The sequence below is a fragment of the Cavia porcellus genome, unplaced genomic scaffold (assembly GCF_034190915.1).
Source record: "Cavia porcellus strain 051 isolate PalLab524CR breed Dunkin Hartley unplaced genomic scaffold, mCavPor4.1 scaffold_5, whole genome shotgun sequence".
Classification (NCBI taxonomy): Eukaryota; Metazoa; Chordata; class Mammalia; order Rodentia; family Caviidae; genus Cavia; species Cavia porcellus.
In genome coordinates this window covers 56,157,887-56,173,831 of record NW_026947488.1, presented here as the reverse complement: position 1 = coordinate 56,173,831, position 15,945 = coordinate 56,157,887, and positions in this window count along the sequence as shown.

Genomic DNA, 15,945 nt, shown 5'->3' with positions numbered 1-15,945 from the left:
TGTCATGGATTACAATGGTAAAATGATTTACTCACTTGTTTCGGATATAGAGTTATATATATTTAAAAGGTAAGTTTTTTTAAAGCTGAAAATCAAATATAAAATGCGCACACATCAACTGTTTTATTTAACAATAATAAGGAAAACAATAAGATACTGCAATTAGAACCTGGTAAATAGCCTGCTTACGCAGTGAGAAAATGAACTAGGTGAGAGCTGAAAACAGCTCAGCACTTTCCCCAAATCAAGTTCATTCTGCCAGGTATTTTACTTACTACGTTAATGTTCAAATAACATTAAACATTCCCGGAAATCATAGTCTTCAGAGCTGGAAGAAGACAGCAGTGTCAGGTAATTTTAACCTCCTCAATTTATAGTAAGCAACATTTTGTTCACACCTAGTACCACTCTCTAGTAGGAGGTAACCGATGCTGAGGTTCTAAGGACAATTTAAAGAGCAGAAACTGGGTAAGTGAATAAATAATACTAAAGTGAATTTCTAAGTAGATGCAAAGCAGACTTATCACCAAACAGATCTGTCTACCCACCTATGAAAGAATATCTGGTACTATCAGTTTTCTACAACTGATGATTTGAAAAAAGAAAAAAGCTCAAAGGCAGTAAAGGAAAGCTATTACTTAGATGGGCAAACTAGACGAATAACCATTAATCAAAGGTTCTTTATACTTACACACACACACACACACACACACACACACGATTAACACAACGCAGTTTAAAACATATATGCAGGCCTGTTTTAGCGTCAAGAATCTCAAATATTCAAACTTAGTTTAGAATGTTAAAGTGTTGGCAGCAAAGGGATCTCAGTGGTCATTTATTTTTAAAAGACCCACAGCAACAAGAACAGCATTTTCTTGCAAAGTCCTGGCTAATAGTCAGCAAGGGAGAGTCATTTGAAGAGACAGTCTTTCTTCCAAATGTCCAGAAATTATCCCTTTTTAGTCGCTTATTTTTCTACTGGTATAGCTGGACTTGATTCTGAGATCTTATTTCATTGTGTAATTCAAAACAATCTCATATAAGAGCCGCTTGTGTGAACTTCCTGTAGAATGTTAAGATGTCTTTCTCATGATCATTTGTCTCTGTAGATTTCAGTCTCGGGCAGTGGGGGAAGACGCAGTGCAGTTCTTGATCCTGGGCCAGGAAGAAAGGCAGGGAGCTCTCAATTTCACAAAAGGAACAAAGCTTCCTTTATAGCACCCCACTGCACATGGTAGAATTTCATGAGTCAGTCGATAAGGATAATTAAACTGTGTAGGTCAAGGACTAGACACAATCATTCAACCTCCTGAAAGCCATTAGATAAAAGCCAGAGAAGCATTATTTAAAAGCTGCAATATTTAATTATTGGTGCATTTTTAAACAGTGCTTTATTGCTAATCTTGTGAATATAATAAAATCCTCAGTAACATTATTTGTCAAAAAAATCAATTCCAAAACACAGTAATACTTTTTGTCTTTTCCTTTTATAAAAATTCACTGTGTGAATTTTCTTTTTTGTGTGTTTTGTTCCTGCTGCCTTCTCTTCCTGTGCTGTATTTTTGTCTCTTTAAAATCCTTGATCCCAGAAGCCCTGTCTGGGGATCACAGCATGGTAAATGTTTTTCTCCATCTTGAGTACTTTTAGCACTGTCAATTAATAGTTCCTTCTGGAAATGAAGAAATATCAACTTCATTCAAATGTAATTCACATATAATAAAACTGGTTTTGAGATTTATCTATGTTATTATGTATATCTGTATGCTATTCCTTTTCATTGCCAATCATACAAATATGCCTCAGTTAGTTGATTGATTCTCCTTTTGTTGGAGATGTGGTTATTTCTAGCATTTTGCTACTATGAATAAAACTAATATAAACAACCCTGTGTAGTATCTGTATGAACATATTTCATTTCAAAAAACGAATTAATTGGCTAGGGATTTAGCTTATCATTGTAATCACCTGCCTGGCAAGCACAAGGTCATGAGTTCAACTCCAGTACAAAAAAAAAGAAACTAATTTTCAGATGTGATGGTGCATACCTGTAACCCTCATACTCTAGGAGCTTCAGGAAGGATTGCTAGTTCAAACTTAGCCTGGGTAACTTAGCCTATTCAGCAACTCAGTAAGATTCTATCTCAAAATTTAAAACATGTTAGAGATAGAGGTTGGTCAAAGGCCGTGTGTTCAATTCCCAATGCCCACAAACAAACAAACACCAAATCTCCATTATCACGAAAAGTAATTAATTTATTGTGCATATGTAAGGTGTGCCACAGATGCTGACATGCATGTACATTGTTATGGTTAGTACATTGTGTCAACGTAAATAATTTAGAAGCTTAACTAAGAGTCTCCCCAGAGAACCAGGATCCTTAATTTACAAATATCCTCATCCTGTGCAAGAAGAGGGCCAAAGATTTTGTGAGTGCTACATCTGCCCCCAGTGATACACTATCAGGGAGGAAAAGAGGCTTACTCTTTCCCCCTGTTTTGCTCGAGCTGCTGCCTTGAAGTGTTGGTCCCACTCACGCCACTCCTGTCTTGGAGCCAGCTCATGATTGACTGAAACCTCCACAGACAGTGAGCTAAATAAAACTTTCCTTCCTTCATTTTGGATGTTGGGTGTTTTGTTCCAGCAATGAGAGAAAAGTAACTAAGGCATACATAGTGCAATGATTACTATAGTCAAATAAAAGGACTTATTTATTACCTTACATAGTTACCTTTTTTTGCATAAGAGTACCTAACATCTACTCTCAGAAAAATTTCAGTACACAATACAATGTACTTATGCTATGTATTGGAGCTATAGATTTATTGTTCTCATATAAATGCAAATTTGTGGTTTGACCTACATCTTCTCATTCCCTCCCCCTCCCTGCCCCTAGTATCCACTGTTCTGCATTCTTTTACTATGTATTCAATTTTGTAAAGATTATGTGAACAAATATTTTTGTATTTTCATATACAAACATTATATATAAGCACTGTATATATACATATTCACATACATATACACTTGCGTTTGAAGGCAAATGCCTTGTGCTCTGGATCAGTGATTTGGGGATGACAGTGCACAATGTATGTACCATTGTTGTCCCCTGATTTATGTATTCTGAAATTTTGTTGTAGCTTTCCCCCCATTTTTCTTCTTTTTTTCTTTTATCCTTGAAATAAAATGGATTTGGAAAAGAAATCATTCGCTTTTGAAAAAATAAAATTAAAAAACATGCACACTTGTGTATCTATGCACATATATATACATACAGAATGAAAACTTGGTTTGCAAGTATAATTCAGTCTGGAAACACACTCGTAATCCAAAGCGCTTATATACCAAGCGAAATTCCCCTTAACAAGTAATGGAAACTTCAGATGATTCACCCGGAAACTCAAAAATATTCTTATAAAAATGATTACAACACTATGATACAATACAAAATAAAAAAGAAAATACAAAATGTAAAGAAACATAAACACATTAGCCTGCACTTACCTGAAAGCCTTCAAGGTTGGTGTGAGCAGATAAGAGAAAAGAGGGTTTATTGTGCAGAATGACTTTCACTATCACTAATGGAATCACTTCAAAGGAGTCTTTTCCTTTTTGTGTAACTTTTATAAGGAAGCTATCCAATGGCACTTGCTTTTGCCTTCTTTTGAGGATTTTGTGCAAATGTGACATTGCATTCTCATTGAACAGATTCATTGCTCACACTGCTACAGTTTTATTCACATGGTGCTTTGCTACAAGGGTTTGCAATGTTCCCCACATTTTACACGTCTCCTTAATCTCTTTTGAAGTGAGGGCTTCCTCCACCTTTTTCTCCTCCTCTGCAGACTTGGCCTCCTCCATCACCTCTTGCTATTGAGAAACGATCATCCATAATTCCATGGTAAGAGGAAGAGAAGAACCACTGGCTCAGTTGTGGTCACGTGATGTTCAGTTTCTCCTACCACTTGTAACACATCACTTGTTTATCAGTGAAAATTTGTTAGAAAATTTTACTCATCTTCTGGAACACTTCAGAACAATTTACTCACATTCCAAGGTTTTACTATGCATCCACACATATATTTGATTTTATAACATATATATTAACTTCAGAGGAAAAGTACCAAGCTGTTAACAAAGTTGTACCATTTTATGTTCTCACCAGCTGTTTAGTTTCAGTTGTTCCATGTCCTTACCACTCAGCAGACTTGATTTTTATTATTCTAGTGGATGTACAGTGATGTCTTGCTGTGCTTCTAATTTACGTGTGCCTGATTCTGCTTATTGTTAGCATGTTTTCATATGGGCTTATATGCAGGAGAAAGGAACTAGATTATTGGTGGGGTCAGGGTATGTACACACAAGTTAATTTAAAGTCCACAATCCTATAGAGCAGTATTCACTGAACTTGTCCATCTTTTTAAAAATTTCTAGAACTACTTTCACAGAAATACATAATTTTGAAAATGCATTTCATATTTATTCTTATCATCTTATTTCTGTGATAACTGAATGAACTGAAACAAAAACATACAATTATTATATTATAAAGTTTAAGTGCATTCAGTATCAGTAATGTCTTGCTGATTCTCCAATTCAGTGTGTTTTTACCTTTTTATGTTTTGCTTCTTAGTTACATTTTAGAATATCCAGCTTCAAGACACACGACAGATATGTATAGTGTTTATACCCTGAACGTTAAAAGCCTAAAGGAGCCGTCACTATAGCTGTTTTTTAAACACTGTTTTTACACAAATTTAGTGTGCTTGCAAAGCTTTTGATAAGAATCACATAATTTGCAGGCCTATTGAAATTCTACTTAATGCAAACTTAATAGTAGTGAGTTTTTTCCTATCCATCCACATGTTACACTTTAATACTTAGGTTCTTTCTATCCATATTGAACTCATTCTCCCCCTGGAAATAAGCACTGCCTTGTCTTTATGATAGTCACTTCTATATTTTTTATAGTTTCATGACCTAAATGTGCATCACTAATCTCTGTAATTTAGTTTTGCCTGAATTTTCTTCTCTCTCTTTTTTTTTAAATGTGGTACCAGGGATTGAACTCATGACCTTGCCCTTGCCAGGAAGGCACTTATGCCACTGAGCTAAATCCACAGCCCTGGCCTGCATTTTCTTTAAAGTTTGCCTTTTTGAGGTTTTTTTTTTATTCTTTTTTTTTCTTTTGTTTTTATGGGTACCGGGGATCGAATTCACCACTGCCTGCTTGCAAGGGAGGTGCTTATGCCACTGAGCTAAATCCTCAGCCCCTTGAGTTTTTTAATTTACCATTTTTTGTCTTTTTCCTCTTTGCAACTATTTGCTATAGATTTATAATTATTTCTCTTGCATTTTTTCCTTTTGAAGCCTGGGTTTGCTGATTATATTCATTTTAACATGTTTTTTTTGGTCCTCTGTATTTTTACAAATTGGTATTTGGCTCTTGAGGCATATTCAGATTCAAGTTTGTTCCTAAGTAGTGGTGCATACTTCATTGCGGGCATGCAGCATGTAGTTGTCCTGCTTCTTCTACCCTGAGTAATCATGGATGCTTAATGCTCACATGATTTAATTCTTCAGGGTTTGTAAAACAGCAGTATACTTATTTTTGCATTCCTCTTTTACCTGTTGGTTGAAAATTTGTAATAAGAAGTTGCCTTTTTTACTATTTGCTTATGTAATGATACAATTTGTATAACTAAGGCAGGATAAATAATTTGTTCCTTTTATTTACTAATTTTTAAGGTAAGTAACTCCTCATTCAAGATGACCAATCAATTTTTTGTGCTTCTCGGTGTATGTGATAATAAATTCATGGATTCAAACATTCTCAGTGTGAGACATCCTGCAGATACTACCTTCATTCATACTAAAGCTATCCTCTTTGGGCCAGTTCTTCAAATCAGCTCCCATGTTCTCAAAAGATACATAAAGTCTTTTAACAAGAATATGGATGTAAGAAAATATCACAGTGGGTTTGATCTGGCTCACTTAGGGAATTTTGTATCATAGTCTGTACATACCTTGTTTTACTAGAAATTGAATTATGTAGTAATCTCAGTCTCAGGCTTGTATGGGTGATTTCCCAAACAAAAGCAGTAACAGAATGTGAACCACAGAGGGACTCATTGACTTTAAAAGAAATGGCATCTGACAGGTCCAAATTATTATTCTTGCCCATAAATAACAATGACTGGCCTTGAAGATCAACCACCTTCCATGCTAGTGGAAGCCGAGCTGGGCTTTAAAAGTAATTGAGTCTCTGGAGCATTTACTCGTGGGGGTCCATTTATATCTGTAAGTCTTCTTGGCTTTAATTGCAAACTTTTTTATTGCAGCATTGAACTCCTTTGAAAAATGTTAATATAGGCAAGTGTTTGGTTTTTTAGTAAAATAGTAAACATGAACAAAAAGAGCATTGTCACAAAACATTTGTATAGCGACTACATAGAATTTGTAGTGTTTACTAATTTGTCATATTTTCTTCAAATCATTTTTATAAAGAAAATATATTGAACAAACACGGTCCCTTCATTCTCTATCCCAGTCTTACCACCTTCATTGCAAAGGCAACCACAATTCTGATGTTAATGTGTATCCTTCTCATACATATTTTATGCTTATGCCACAGATGTCTATACTTATAAGAAGTCTTTAAAACTATTGTATGTTTTCAAAGCTTATATAAGTATTATTGTACTATATGGCATCTTATCCACTGATTTGATTTTATCACTAAATATTTTGCTTTGCAATTGATGTTGATAATATTGAGTTTGCTAATATTCACTGCTACATAGTATTTCATCCACTGATTTATATATACTTACTTATTAATCCATCTTCTTGTTTATCAATCCAACTTGTCCAGTCATAAAACAATAATTCTACAACCCTCTTTGAACATACATAGAGGAGAGTTTCCCTAGAAGTAAATATAGAAGTAGAATTTTCAAGATACTGAGTATCAAATATTTTCATAGTTGATAGATACTAGAAACTCACACATTCATTAAACACTTACTGAAGACCTATCATAGGCCGTAAAGGGAAATAAAGTTTAAATGACAGTAAGCATCTTGAGCAAAGAAATAGTCACATCAGTAAATTAGTTAATTTAACAAATTCTAAAACGGGAGCACACAGGAGGGAGAGAGTTGCCAATTTTCTAAGAACATGGTACGATATCTTCCACAGAGAAGTAAATTCTGAGGAAAAGAGACTTGCCCCACACCTTTCAAATTCCAACAGGTAGTTACTGCTGGGCCAAGCCAGGAGGGAGCTCCAGGGTTGCAGGAGTATGGAGAGCAGAGTCCTGGTGCATGGTCGGTATGGGAGTGGGTGGGTGCTTCAACCAGGTATTCTGTAAGTTCACTTACAGAATAGACAGAGTTGTAAGGTGGACACCAGGAGGATCTAGAGTCACAAATAGGCATCTGAAGGTACGGTTAAATTCAAGGCAGAGCCAAGGCCTATCCAGAGAACAATCAGTAAGGTTGGACGTCAAACAGAGTAACAGAAGGAGTACTGTGGTCCAGATCTGGCTGGAGATTCAAGCCCAGTCCAAGAGCCTCATGGATTATGCTGTTTGCCAGGCTTGGGGTAATGTGAAGCTATTCTAGGGAACTCTGCCAAATCAAACAGATGCCCCCTAATTTGCCAGCTCATAAATCTGATTTCCTGGTTTTTTTCTCTTTGTTCTAGTTTGTGTGTGTACTCTCATCTTTAGCACAGTTTTTGCTGATATATCCCAAAGTTTTAAAATCCTGCTTAACAAGAGACCGATTTCCAATGAGCTTAATCAAGCAGTAAAATATATGACCTATCTGTAGTACATGAAATGTGTCCTATGGAAATTGCATTTGCCAGGGTAGATGTAGAATTACCTCACTGTTGAAGGACTTAGTAAGGGCTTTCAGGAAAAGGTGACCAAACTGTGCAATTCAATGTCAAAGGTGACCCTACAGAGGGAGTTGTTCACTGTGCCAGTTCCTGGATTAATGGAGCCGCTTTAAATGCTGAAATCATGTCCAGGACTGCCATTTATCACCAAAGCATGCCAGAGGTATGGCCTGCTTGGAAAATAACCCACACCATATGCCTTGCCTTGCTCTCTGTGCTGCTAATTTGCTTCCCGTGGATTGACCACTGTAAACTGTGACAAGAATTTTGGCCAGATCAAGAATGATTTATCAGTCTCTACAGGAGTGGCCAGTTTGCTGGCAGGGCAGTAGCACCCCTGTAACTTTGCCAAAGTTCTCAAGTAAGAAGGTATAATTAAACTCAGGCGTGGAAATCAGAAGTCTTTGAAAGCCTCTCATAAGGTAACCTGCTGCTCAGGAGTTAAGACTGAATTCAAAGGTCATCCTCTGAAAAGTCAGGCCATTCAAATCAGCCACATTTAAAATAATACTACTAATAAAATCTCTCACGAGGCTTATCATTCATTCAAGGAACACCTGTCAGATCCCCGTAATAAATTACTTTTGCCCCGAGACAAAGATATCCTCTGTTAGTCTGCCAAGTCCTTACCTACTCACTTTAGATCCACATTAGTAAAAGACCACAGATGGATATTAATTGCTGCTATAAGAAAGCTTGACTTTCCTGTGTATAGGGAAATTAGCTTCTTGTGGTGTAGGTCTTTCCTGGAATCCAGTCAGGCATGATACATAGCGACCCTGAACCTAAATGCAAAAGTGTAAAGATACAGTCTTGCTCCCTCACTGAGGAAGTCTGAAAGCCATTATGCTGTCAACTTTCTCCCCTTAGTGGGGAAACAGAATAGCAAGGGACAGGCGTTTGGTGTGTTTCGTTTGATTTTCTGTGTTCATTTAGATGTGTGCTTCCTGGTATATTTTGTTTCCAAGGCTTAAATGCAGAACTCCGTGACTGTTAATTCAGCTGTTCCCTTCTCCGTGGCCCCAAAGCAAGCATGAACTTTGATGTGCCCACTACATCTGCTCAATCTTATTTCAACAACTTTGGACATCAAAATATTGTTACAAAACCCTCCCCACTTCCGCAGCCAGTATGCTACAGTTTCTCAGTTGCCCAGGTACCAGTTCCTGTTTAGGTTCTGGTTGCTTCTGTCTCTTAGAAATGGCTGATCACTGTGATGCACATTATGTAAACCAATCCCCAACTGACAAGCCATTCTGCCTCTGCACTCTCTGCTTGCTTATCCTATATAAGCCCTAGACCACCAGAGATCAGGGTCTGATATTTTGGGAATGATTTCAGTTGGTGCCCATCGACATAACTAAATTTACCTTCAAATCCTGGGTGTCATTTTGGTGTTTCTGCTTGCCACTGCAGCAAAGAACAGAGAACAGGACATTACTAGTCAGCAGAGAACAGTGAAAATTGGATCCTGGCATGTGAAACGTGGACGTTAAAGTATAAGTGATGGGTCAGATTAATTCTGTCATCTGGAAGTAGTTCTAGGACAGGTCCTCTTGTCCTTGGCATGGATGAGGATGTTAACAATGAGAGAAAAATCAGGTAGAAGCTATCGGTTTGAGTTTCTCTAAGCACATTGGCGTGTTATTTGACATAATGCTCTTATAGACTGGCTCCTAACTGTTGTGAAGGGTAACCTTTGGAGTGGAGGTTTGCTAGGAGTTGTATCCAAATGCCAAGCTAACTGGGCCAGCCCTTGACTGTAGTACTCTTATCAGCAACTGGAGGAAAGAGGATTGGGAGTGGGAAACTGGGGAACTTTGAACCTAGATTTTGTGGTCTCTCAAGTAGATTTTCTGTAAAAGATAGGAAGCAGAAAGCCAGACTAAGTTTTTTGAGATCTTTGATTAGTACTCTACAAAATAAAAATAGAAACAGACTACCAAAATAAGAGATTGTGTGACTGGCTCTTCCATGAAGGAGGACAGTTTCCTTGTGATCACAGTGGCAGTAGCTGCAAGATAAGATAATTAAAGCAAAATAAAATAAAGAGAGCAATGAGTTTATCAGGGCAGGTGAAATAATGGTAATATTAGAGGTGTTGGCAGCAAGGACAATCTTGGTCATTTTGGTGACACTGGAGATGAACCTGATGTAGAAAAGTACTAATAATCTCTGCAAGTACTTAAAATGGCAGTTCTAGCTTGCGGCTGGCTTTTAATGATCATTTTCACATGATGACTATGTGAGTCAGCTACTTTTAAAAGGCTAAGAACAGAGTGGACATGTATAAATCAAAGTTTTATAAATTAAATATTTCCATTTTGACTCGCTGGAATTTCTGAGGCATTAAATCTTTATTTCTGAATGACCTTTCATTGTCAGTGATGGAATATTTTAGGCTTAGGTTATTCTGCCCTATTGCCTCTGTAATACATAGTTACTACATTAAAAAAATCCTTAAATGATTATTGGAATTCATATTTAAGTAATTACTTTGTATAGAGTAGCTGCCATATGCAAAAATATATTAAACATTTCAATTTTTCATCAGATAAAATTTTCTGAGGTAGATAGGAGGATGGAGAGGGAAAGAAAACAAAAAGAATTAAGATGTGTTGATATTTACCAACTCCTCAAGATGAATGTAATCATTATGTACTATAAACATATAATAAAAATTAAAAGATTTTCTTACACTGAGTATTTGAGAAAAAACATAATATGCTTTATGTGAGGCTATAAAGCTTCTGAGCAATAGTATTTAGAAACCTTAAGAGACAAATTATCTCTATATTATGTATAGTCTCTGGGACATTGACAGATCATTCAGTTAGGAAATTAAAATAAGCAGCTAAAAATGTGATAATTATAGTCTAGACATTAAAATGACAAAAATAACATTTTATGGTTATGTGAAAATTTTTCTCTCTGGGACTGAAAATGTTGGAGATAGGGTGTTAGAAAAATCAAAGTGCTTATGGAAGAGAATAGGTAATGTCAATGAAATGTATATACAGTCCCTCGAAAACTCCCCAGTGTGAACTTAATAAGGTAAAACACGATGACAACCTATAGACAGCTCAGTCCAATACTTAGGTGACTTCTCCAATGCTCATTTTTAGTATTTAATTGTTGTGGTCACCATCATGCTGCTATCTGGTTGCTGTTGAGCAATGTTATATCCTGGATACAACACATTTTACATCTTTGATTCTTCTTAATGATCACAGCAGCCTTATGTGACATCTTTCATTGTCTCCTTGAAAATAAAGAAATTGAGGTTTAGGAGATTTTTTTAATCCAGTCACTCAAGCACGGTAAAGATGAAGACAGGAATACATCCTGTGTCTAATGAAGACCAAGATTAATTTTTTATCTGCCTCACGATACTTGCCCACATACACAATTTGTACAAAATATTTGAGCTCTGTTTTTTCCCCCACACAAGATTATATTGCAAACATTTTGCGAGCTTCCTGCACCATTTTGATCCACATCCTGTCACTCTGGCCCTGATACTCCATGGGATGCCCTGCCCTCTAGTGGAATTCGGCGTGCAGAGACCTTTCCACCCTCTCCTGCACGCGGAGAAAAAGTGTTTGTTTTCTACTGCAACTATGTGTTGTTCCTGTTTCAGCTTGAATCTTTTAAAACGTTAAAGCGGTTTTTCTCCTATTTCCTTTAATATGGAGAGAAACGATTTTTTTCTAACGTGGGGGAGGGTTTCGAAAGTCACAGAAATTCCACACACTCTGAGAAATCAACATTCATTGCTGCTGGCATGGAAATCAGCATGGCCACACTGATCCCTGAAGTTAATAGGACAGCTCAAGCCTTTGTCCTCAAATCACATTCGAAGGCTCCACTATACATCAGACTGTGTCAGAACCAGCCCTGGGAGACAAAAGCAGACCCTTCTGGGATCCACAATGAGCTTGGAAATAAATTTAAAGCACACGAAATTCAATTAGATCGTAATTTGTTTTTCTCTAAGCTTATAGGAGCTGTTTTTAATATTTGTTCTGAAGCGTCTCCTTCAGTGTTGGTACATAGTATTAAAATGTGTAACCGGAGGGCCTTGGTTTAGTTTAATTAGGAAGGAATTGGGTTAGTGATGAATTGTATTGCAGTGAGCAAGAGGGATAGATCTGTGTGTGTGTGTGTGTGTGTGTGTGTGTGTGTGTGTGTTAAGTCATTATTTCTGCTATTGTTCATTAAAAGAAGCCCTGGGCAAAATTGCTGATGCTATCATAGGGAAAAGAGCTGACTGGTGAGTTATTGCTTTGTGTGCAGTCAGCAGGGAATGCTGGGGATGGAGGGGAAACCTAAGTTCCATCTTTATTAGAGAGATAGCTCTTAAAAATTAGGGGGCTTTTCATTCTTAGCAAATGACCAACATGGAAACAGAAAAGCGGCAAATACAGGGTAATAGGGCATATGTAATTTCAAATCAAAGAGTTGTCCAAGGGCTCCTAAGAAAGTTACATCTCTTCATGTTCTACATTCAAATTGTTTCCTCCACGCTTAGATTTCAGGGTGGGGAGAGGATAGTTAAAGCCTAACAAAAATCAATTTTTAAGACAAAAACTCTTCCAAGTAGTACATGAAAAAATTATTTGAACAGGGGCTAAAATGCCCTCTAATTGTAAAAGTATAAGACAGATAAAAATTAAGGAATATATTTTAAATAAGTTCTTTTATTAACTGAGATTTAAAAATGGCATTCAATATACTATACATGAAATCAAAATTTGCCCAGGCAATGGCCTTTGTAGTTTCTACAGTATATGAATCTCTATAGTATATGAATTTCTACATGAATATATGAATACCAAATATTATGAATACCAAATACTAAATAAAATCTTTCATTTGGAAGATTTTCAGTGTTTTGATATTTTGTCTAAATCCTTCTCCCCTGTATTATTATAAATACTTATAGAATGTTAATGTAAAGCAGGGTTCTTGTTTGTTTATTTGTTTTTGGTACTGGGGATTGAATTTAAAACCTCGCACTTGCCATGCAAGTGCTTGTGCCACTGAGCTAAATCCCTGGCTTAAGGTAGGGTTTCTTGACTTAAATTGAGAATAATTCCTTATGAGGGTGAGTGGGAAGGCAGGTATACAGCTTCTCTGGGCACTGTAGGATGCTTAGCAGCATCCCTGACCTCTGATGACTAGATGACAGTAGCAGACGAAAACTATGCTGTCATTTTGACAATCAAAAATGTCTGCAGACATTGTCAAAAAAATAAAAAATCAAAATTGCATATATGGCCTGGCTGTTCAATAAAAAGATGAGAGAGTATGACATATTATGCTTTCCAAAGATATAAATGCATATTCTGTCCCATTGCTCATCATATGACATGATCTCAGCACGACTCAGTTCAAAGGTGTGCTATGTATGGGGACAGAAGATTTTTGTGCCTTTCCTCTGAATCTGGGTACCATCATAACAGCCTCGCCCACGATAAGGTAGTGGATGTGATTGTGTCAACTGAAGCCAGGGCAGGAAAGGCAGCAGGGCTTCCTTCTGACTCTGGATGATTTTACTCTCAGGATGTACCTGCCCTGCTACAAGGAAACCCAGGTCACATGCAGAGGCTAGGTCTGGATATCATGGCTGACAATCTTAGCTGGATCACCTCCACAACCAGCATTAACCTCCAGACCTAGGAAATATCTCGTCAGAGGATTTCAACCACCAGTCTTCAAGTTGTTAGTGAAAAGCCTGGACATCACAGGGCAGATGAGTTGGCCTTGTCTGAATTCTGGATCCTCAGAAACCACGAGAGATAATAACTTTTTAAAATTACTTTAATCCATTAGGTTTGGGGGCATTTCTTATACAACAGTAGATAACTAAAACATGTAGATTACAGCATACCAGTAAAATCATTTATCTCTATAATTTTTTAAAAAGAGAGCATAATATTTAGCCAGGTACAGCAGCACACACATGGAATTCCATTTAGTTGAGAGGCTGAGATGGGAGGATCACACGTTCAAGACTAACCTGGACAACTTAGCAAAACCCTTTCTCTAAAATTCAAAGAAGATGGAAGGGCTAAGGATATAACTCAGAGCTCCCTGGATTTAAGCCCTTATACTGAACACACACGCACACACACACACACACACACACACACACATACACACACACACATGCACATGCACACACACACACACACGCACATGCACACACACACACACACACACACACACACACACAAAGGATGGAGATGAAGGAGAGGGAGAGAATACTAACTAATAAGGATTAGGGATAGTTTATAATATTAATGTTACCCCATCATTCCCCACAACGTTGCAAGCATTGCAAAAGGATAAAGAATTTCAGTTTTCCCACATGCCATTTAAAATAGAGCAAAACAATCAAAACCCACCAGAATCGTCCCACAACTACCATATTCTTCCCCCATCCCATCCATTTTAGCGCTGGCTCACAAAACCATCATGCTATTGATTTATGATGCGGCAGCACTGTCAAGCTGAATCAATTAACATTTCAGGGGCATTTTCATTCCTACAAGCAAACCACTTTCAGCTGCTAGAAATACATGAACTAAAGTTCATGGGCTTAGTCTTATTTTTCAAGCCACATGAGCATACCCACTCGCTACAAACAAGAGACCTGTAAAGGTCAGACTAAAGTATAAAAGCCATCTTTGGTATAATTGCAAACTCCACACAATGATGTCCCCTGGAATTAAGTGACTAAATTCTAGAGCAAGATAAATTACTTTTTACAGCACTGTTTCCGTTACAGAAGCTCTTCAGTTACAAATAATAGAACCTTCAGCCAACAAAATTTTAAACAAGTGCTTCTCTTTCCCCTCTAATCAGACTTTGGACCTCAGAACTGTTGATATGGTTCAGAGATCTGATTGTTATGGGACCCGGCACGTCTGTAATGCCGTTTACCTTTTTATTGTGCCTACTGGGCAGTGGTCACACTGTGGCTACTGAAGCTCTGTACTTCATCTCTGTTCTCAAGACCACTAGAAAGGCAAATGGAAAAGTAGGTGATGCCAGCAGGTTTCTCCTTACATCATGTTGACAAAAATGTATGGCACGGCCTCTATAATAAGGACTAGAAAACCAAGCATTTAGCTAATGGAGCCTTGATTACAGAGGCAGGTAGGGGAGTGGATGTCAGATGAACTTGTAGCATCAGAGCTTACTACAAAACTGCAATAGGCCCCCTCTATGTACTCACAGATTCACTCCTTTGAATACATATATATTTGAATATGTATGAATATGTATTTGAATATATACATATTTGAATAAATATAATCTCCATTCTGGGTCCCAAAACTGTGTGAAACTTTCAGTAAATATGGCATGATCCCATTTTTGTGAAAAATTAATATGAAAAAATAGAGATTTAAAACAGCATGGAAAGATAAATATAGTTATCCCCCACATCTGTGGGGGATGCATTCGAGAACCTCTCTCAGGTACCACGATCTGTGGATGTTCAGTGCCTAGTACAAAATGGCTTGGGTTTGTGTATAACTTGCACAGAGCCTTCGTCTTCCCTGTATACCTCACATCATCTCTAGATTACTTTTTAGTACCTAATATAATGAAAAGGCCAAGTAAATATTTGTTATACTGTGTTATTTAGGGAACAATGACAAGGAAACAATCTTCACATGTTCAGTACCAATCCAATTAAAAACTTTCAACCATAGTTGGTCGAATTCACAGATGCCAAAACATGTAGTTATAGTAGGCTGATTATATATTAAAATATTGACAGAATTATGCAGTTTTGCCCATCTTTATAATTATTACAATGAAAACATATTAGCTGTACCTGAAGAAAAAAGTAATACATAAAGAGAACTCACATTTAAAAATATAAACCAGGCAGGTGTGGTGGTGCACGCTTGTAATCCCAGCACTGGGGTGACTGAGGCAGGAGGATCACTATGAGTTCAAGGCCACCCTCAACTACATAGAGAGACTGTCTCAAAAAGCAAAGCAAAACAAAAATATAAACCAA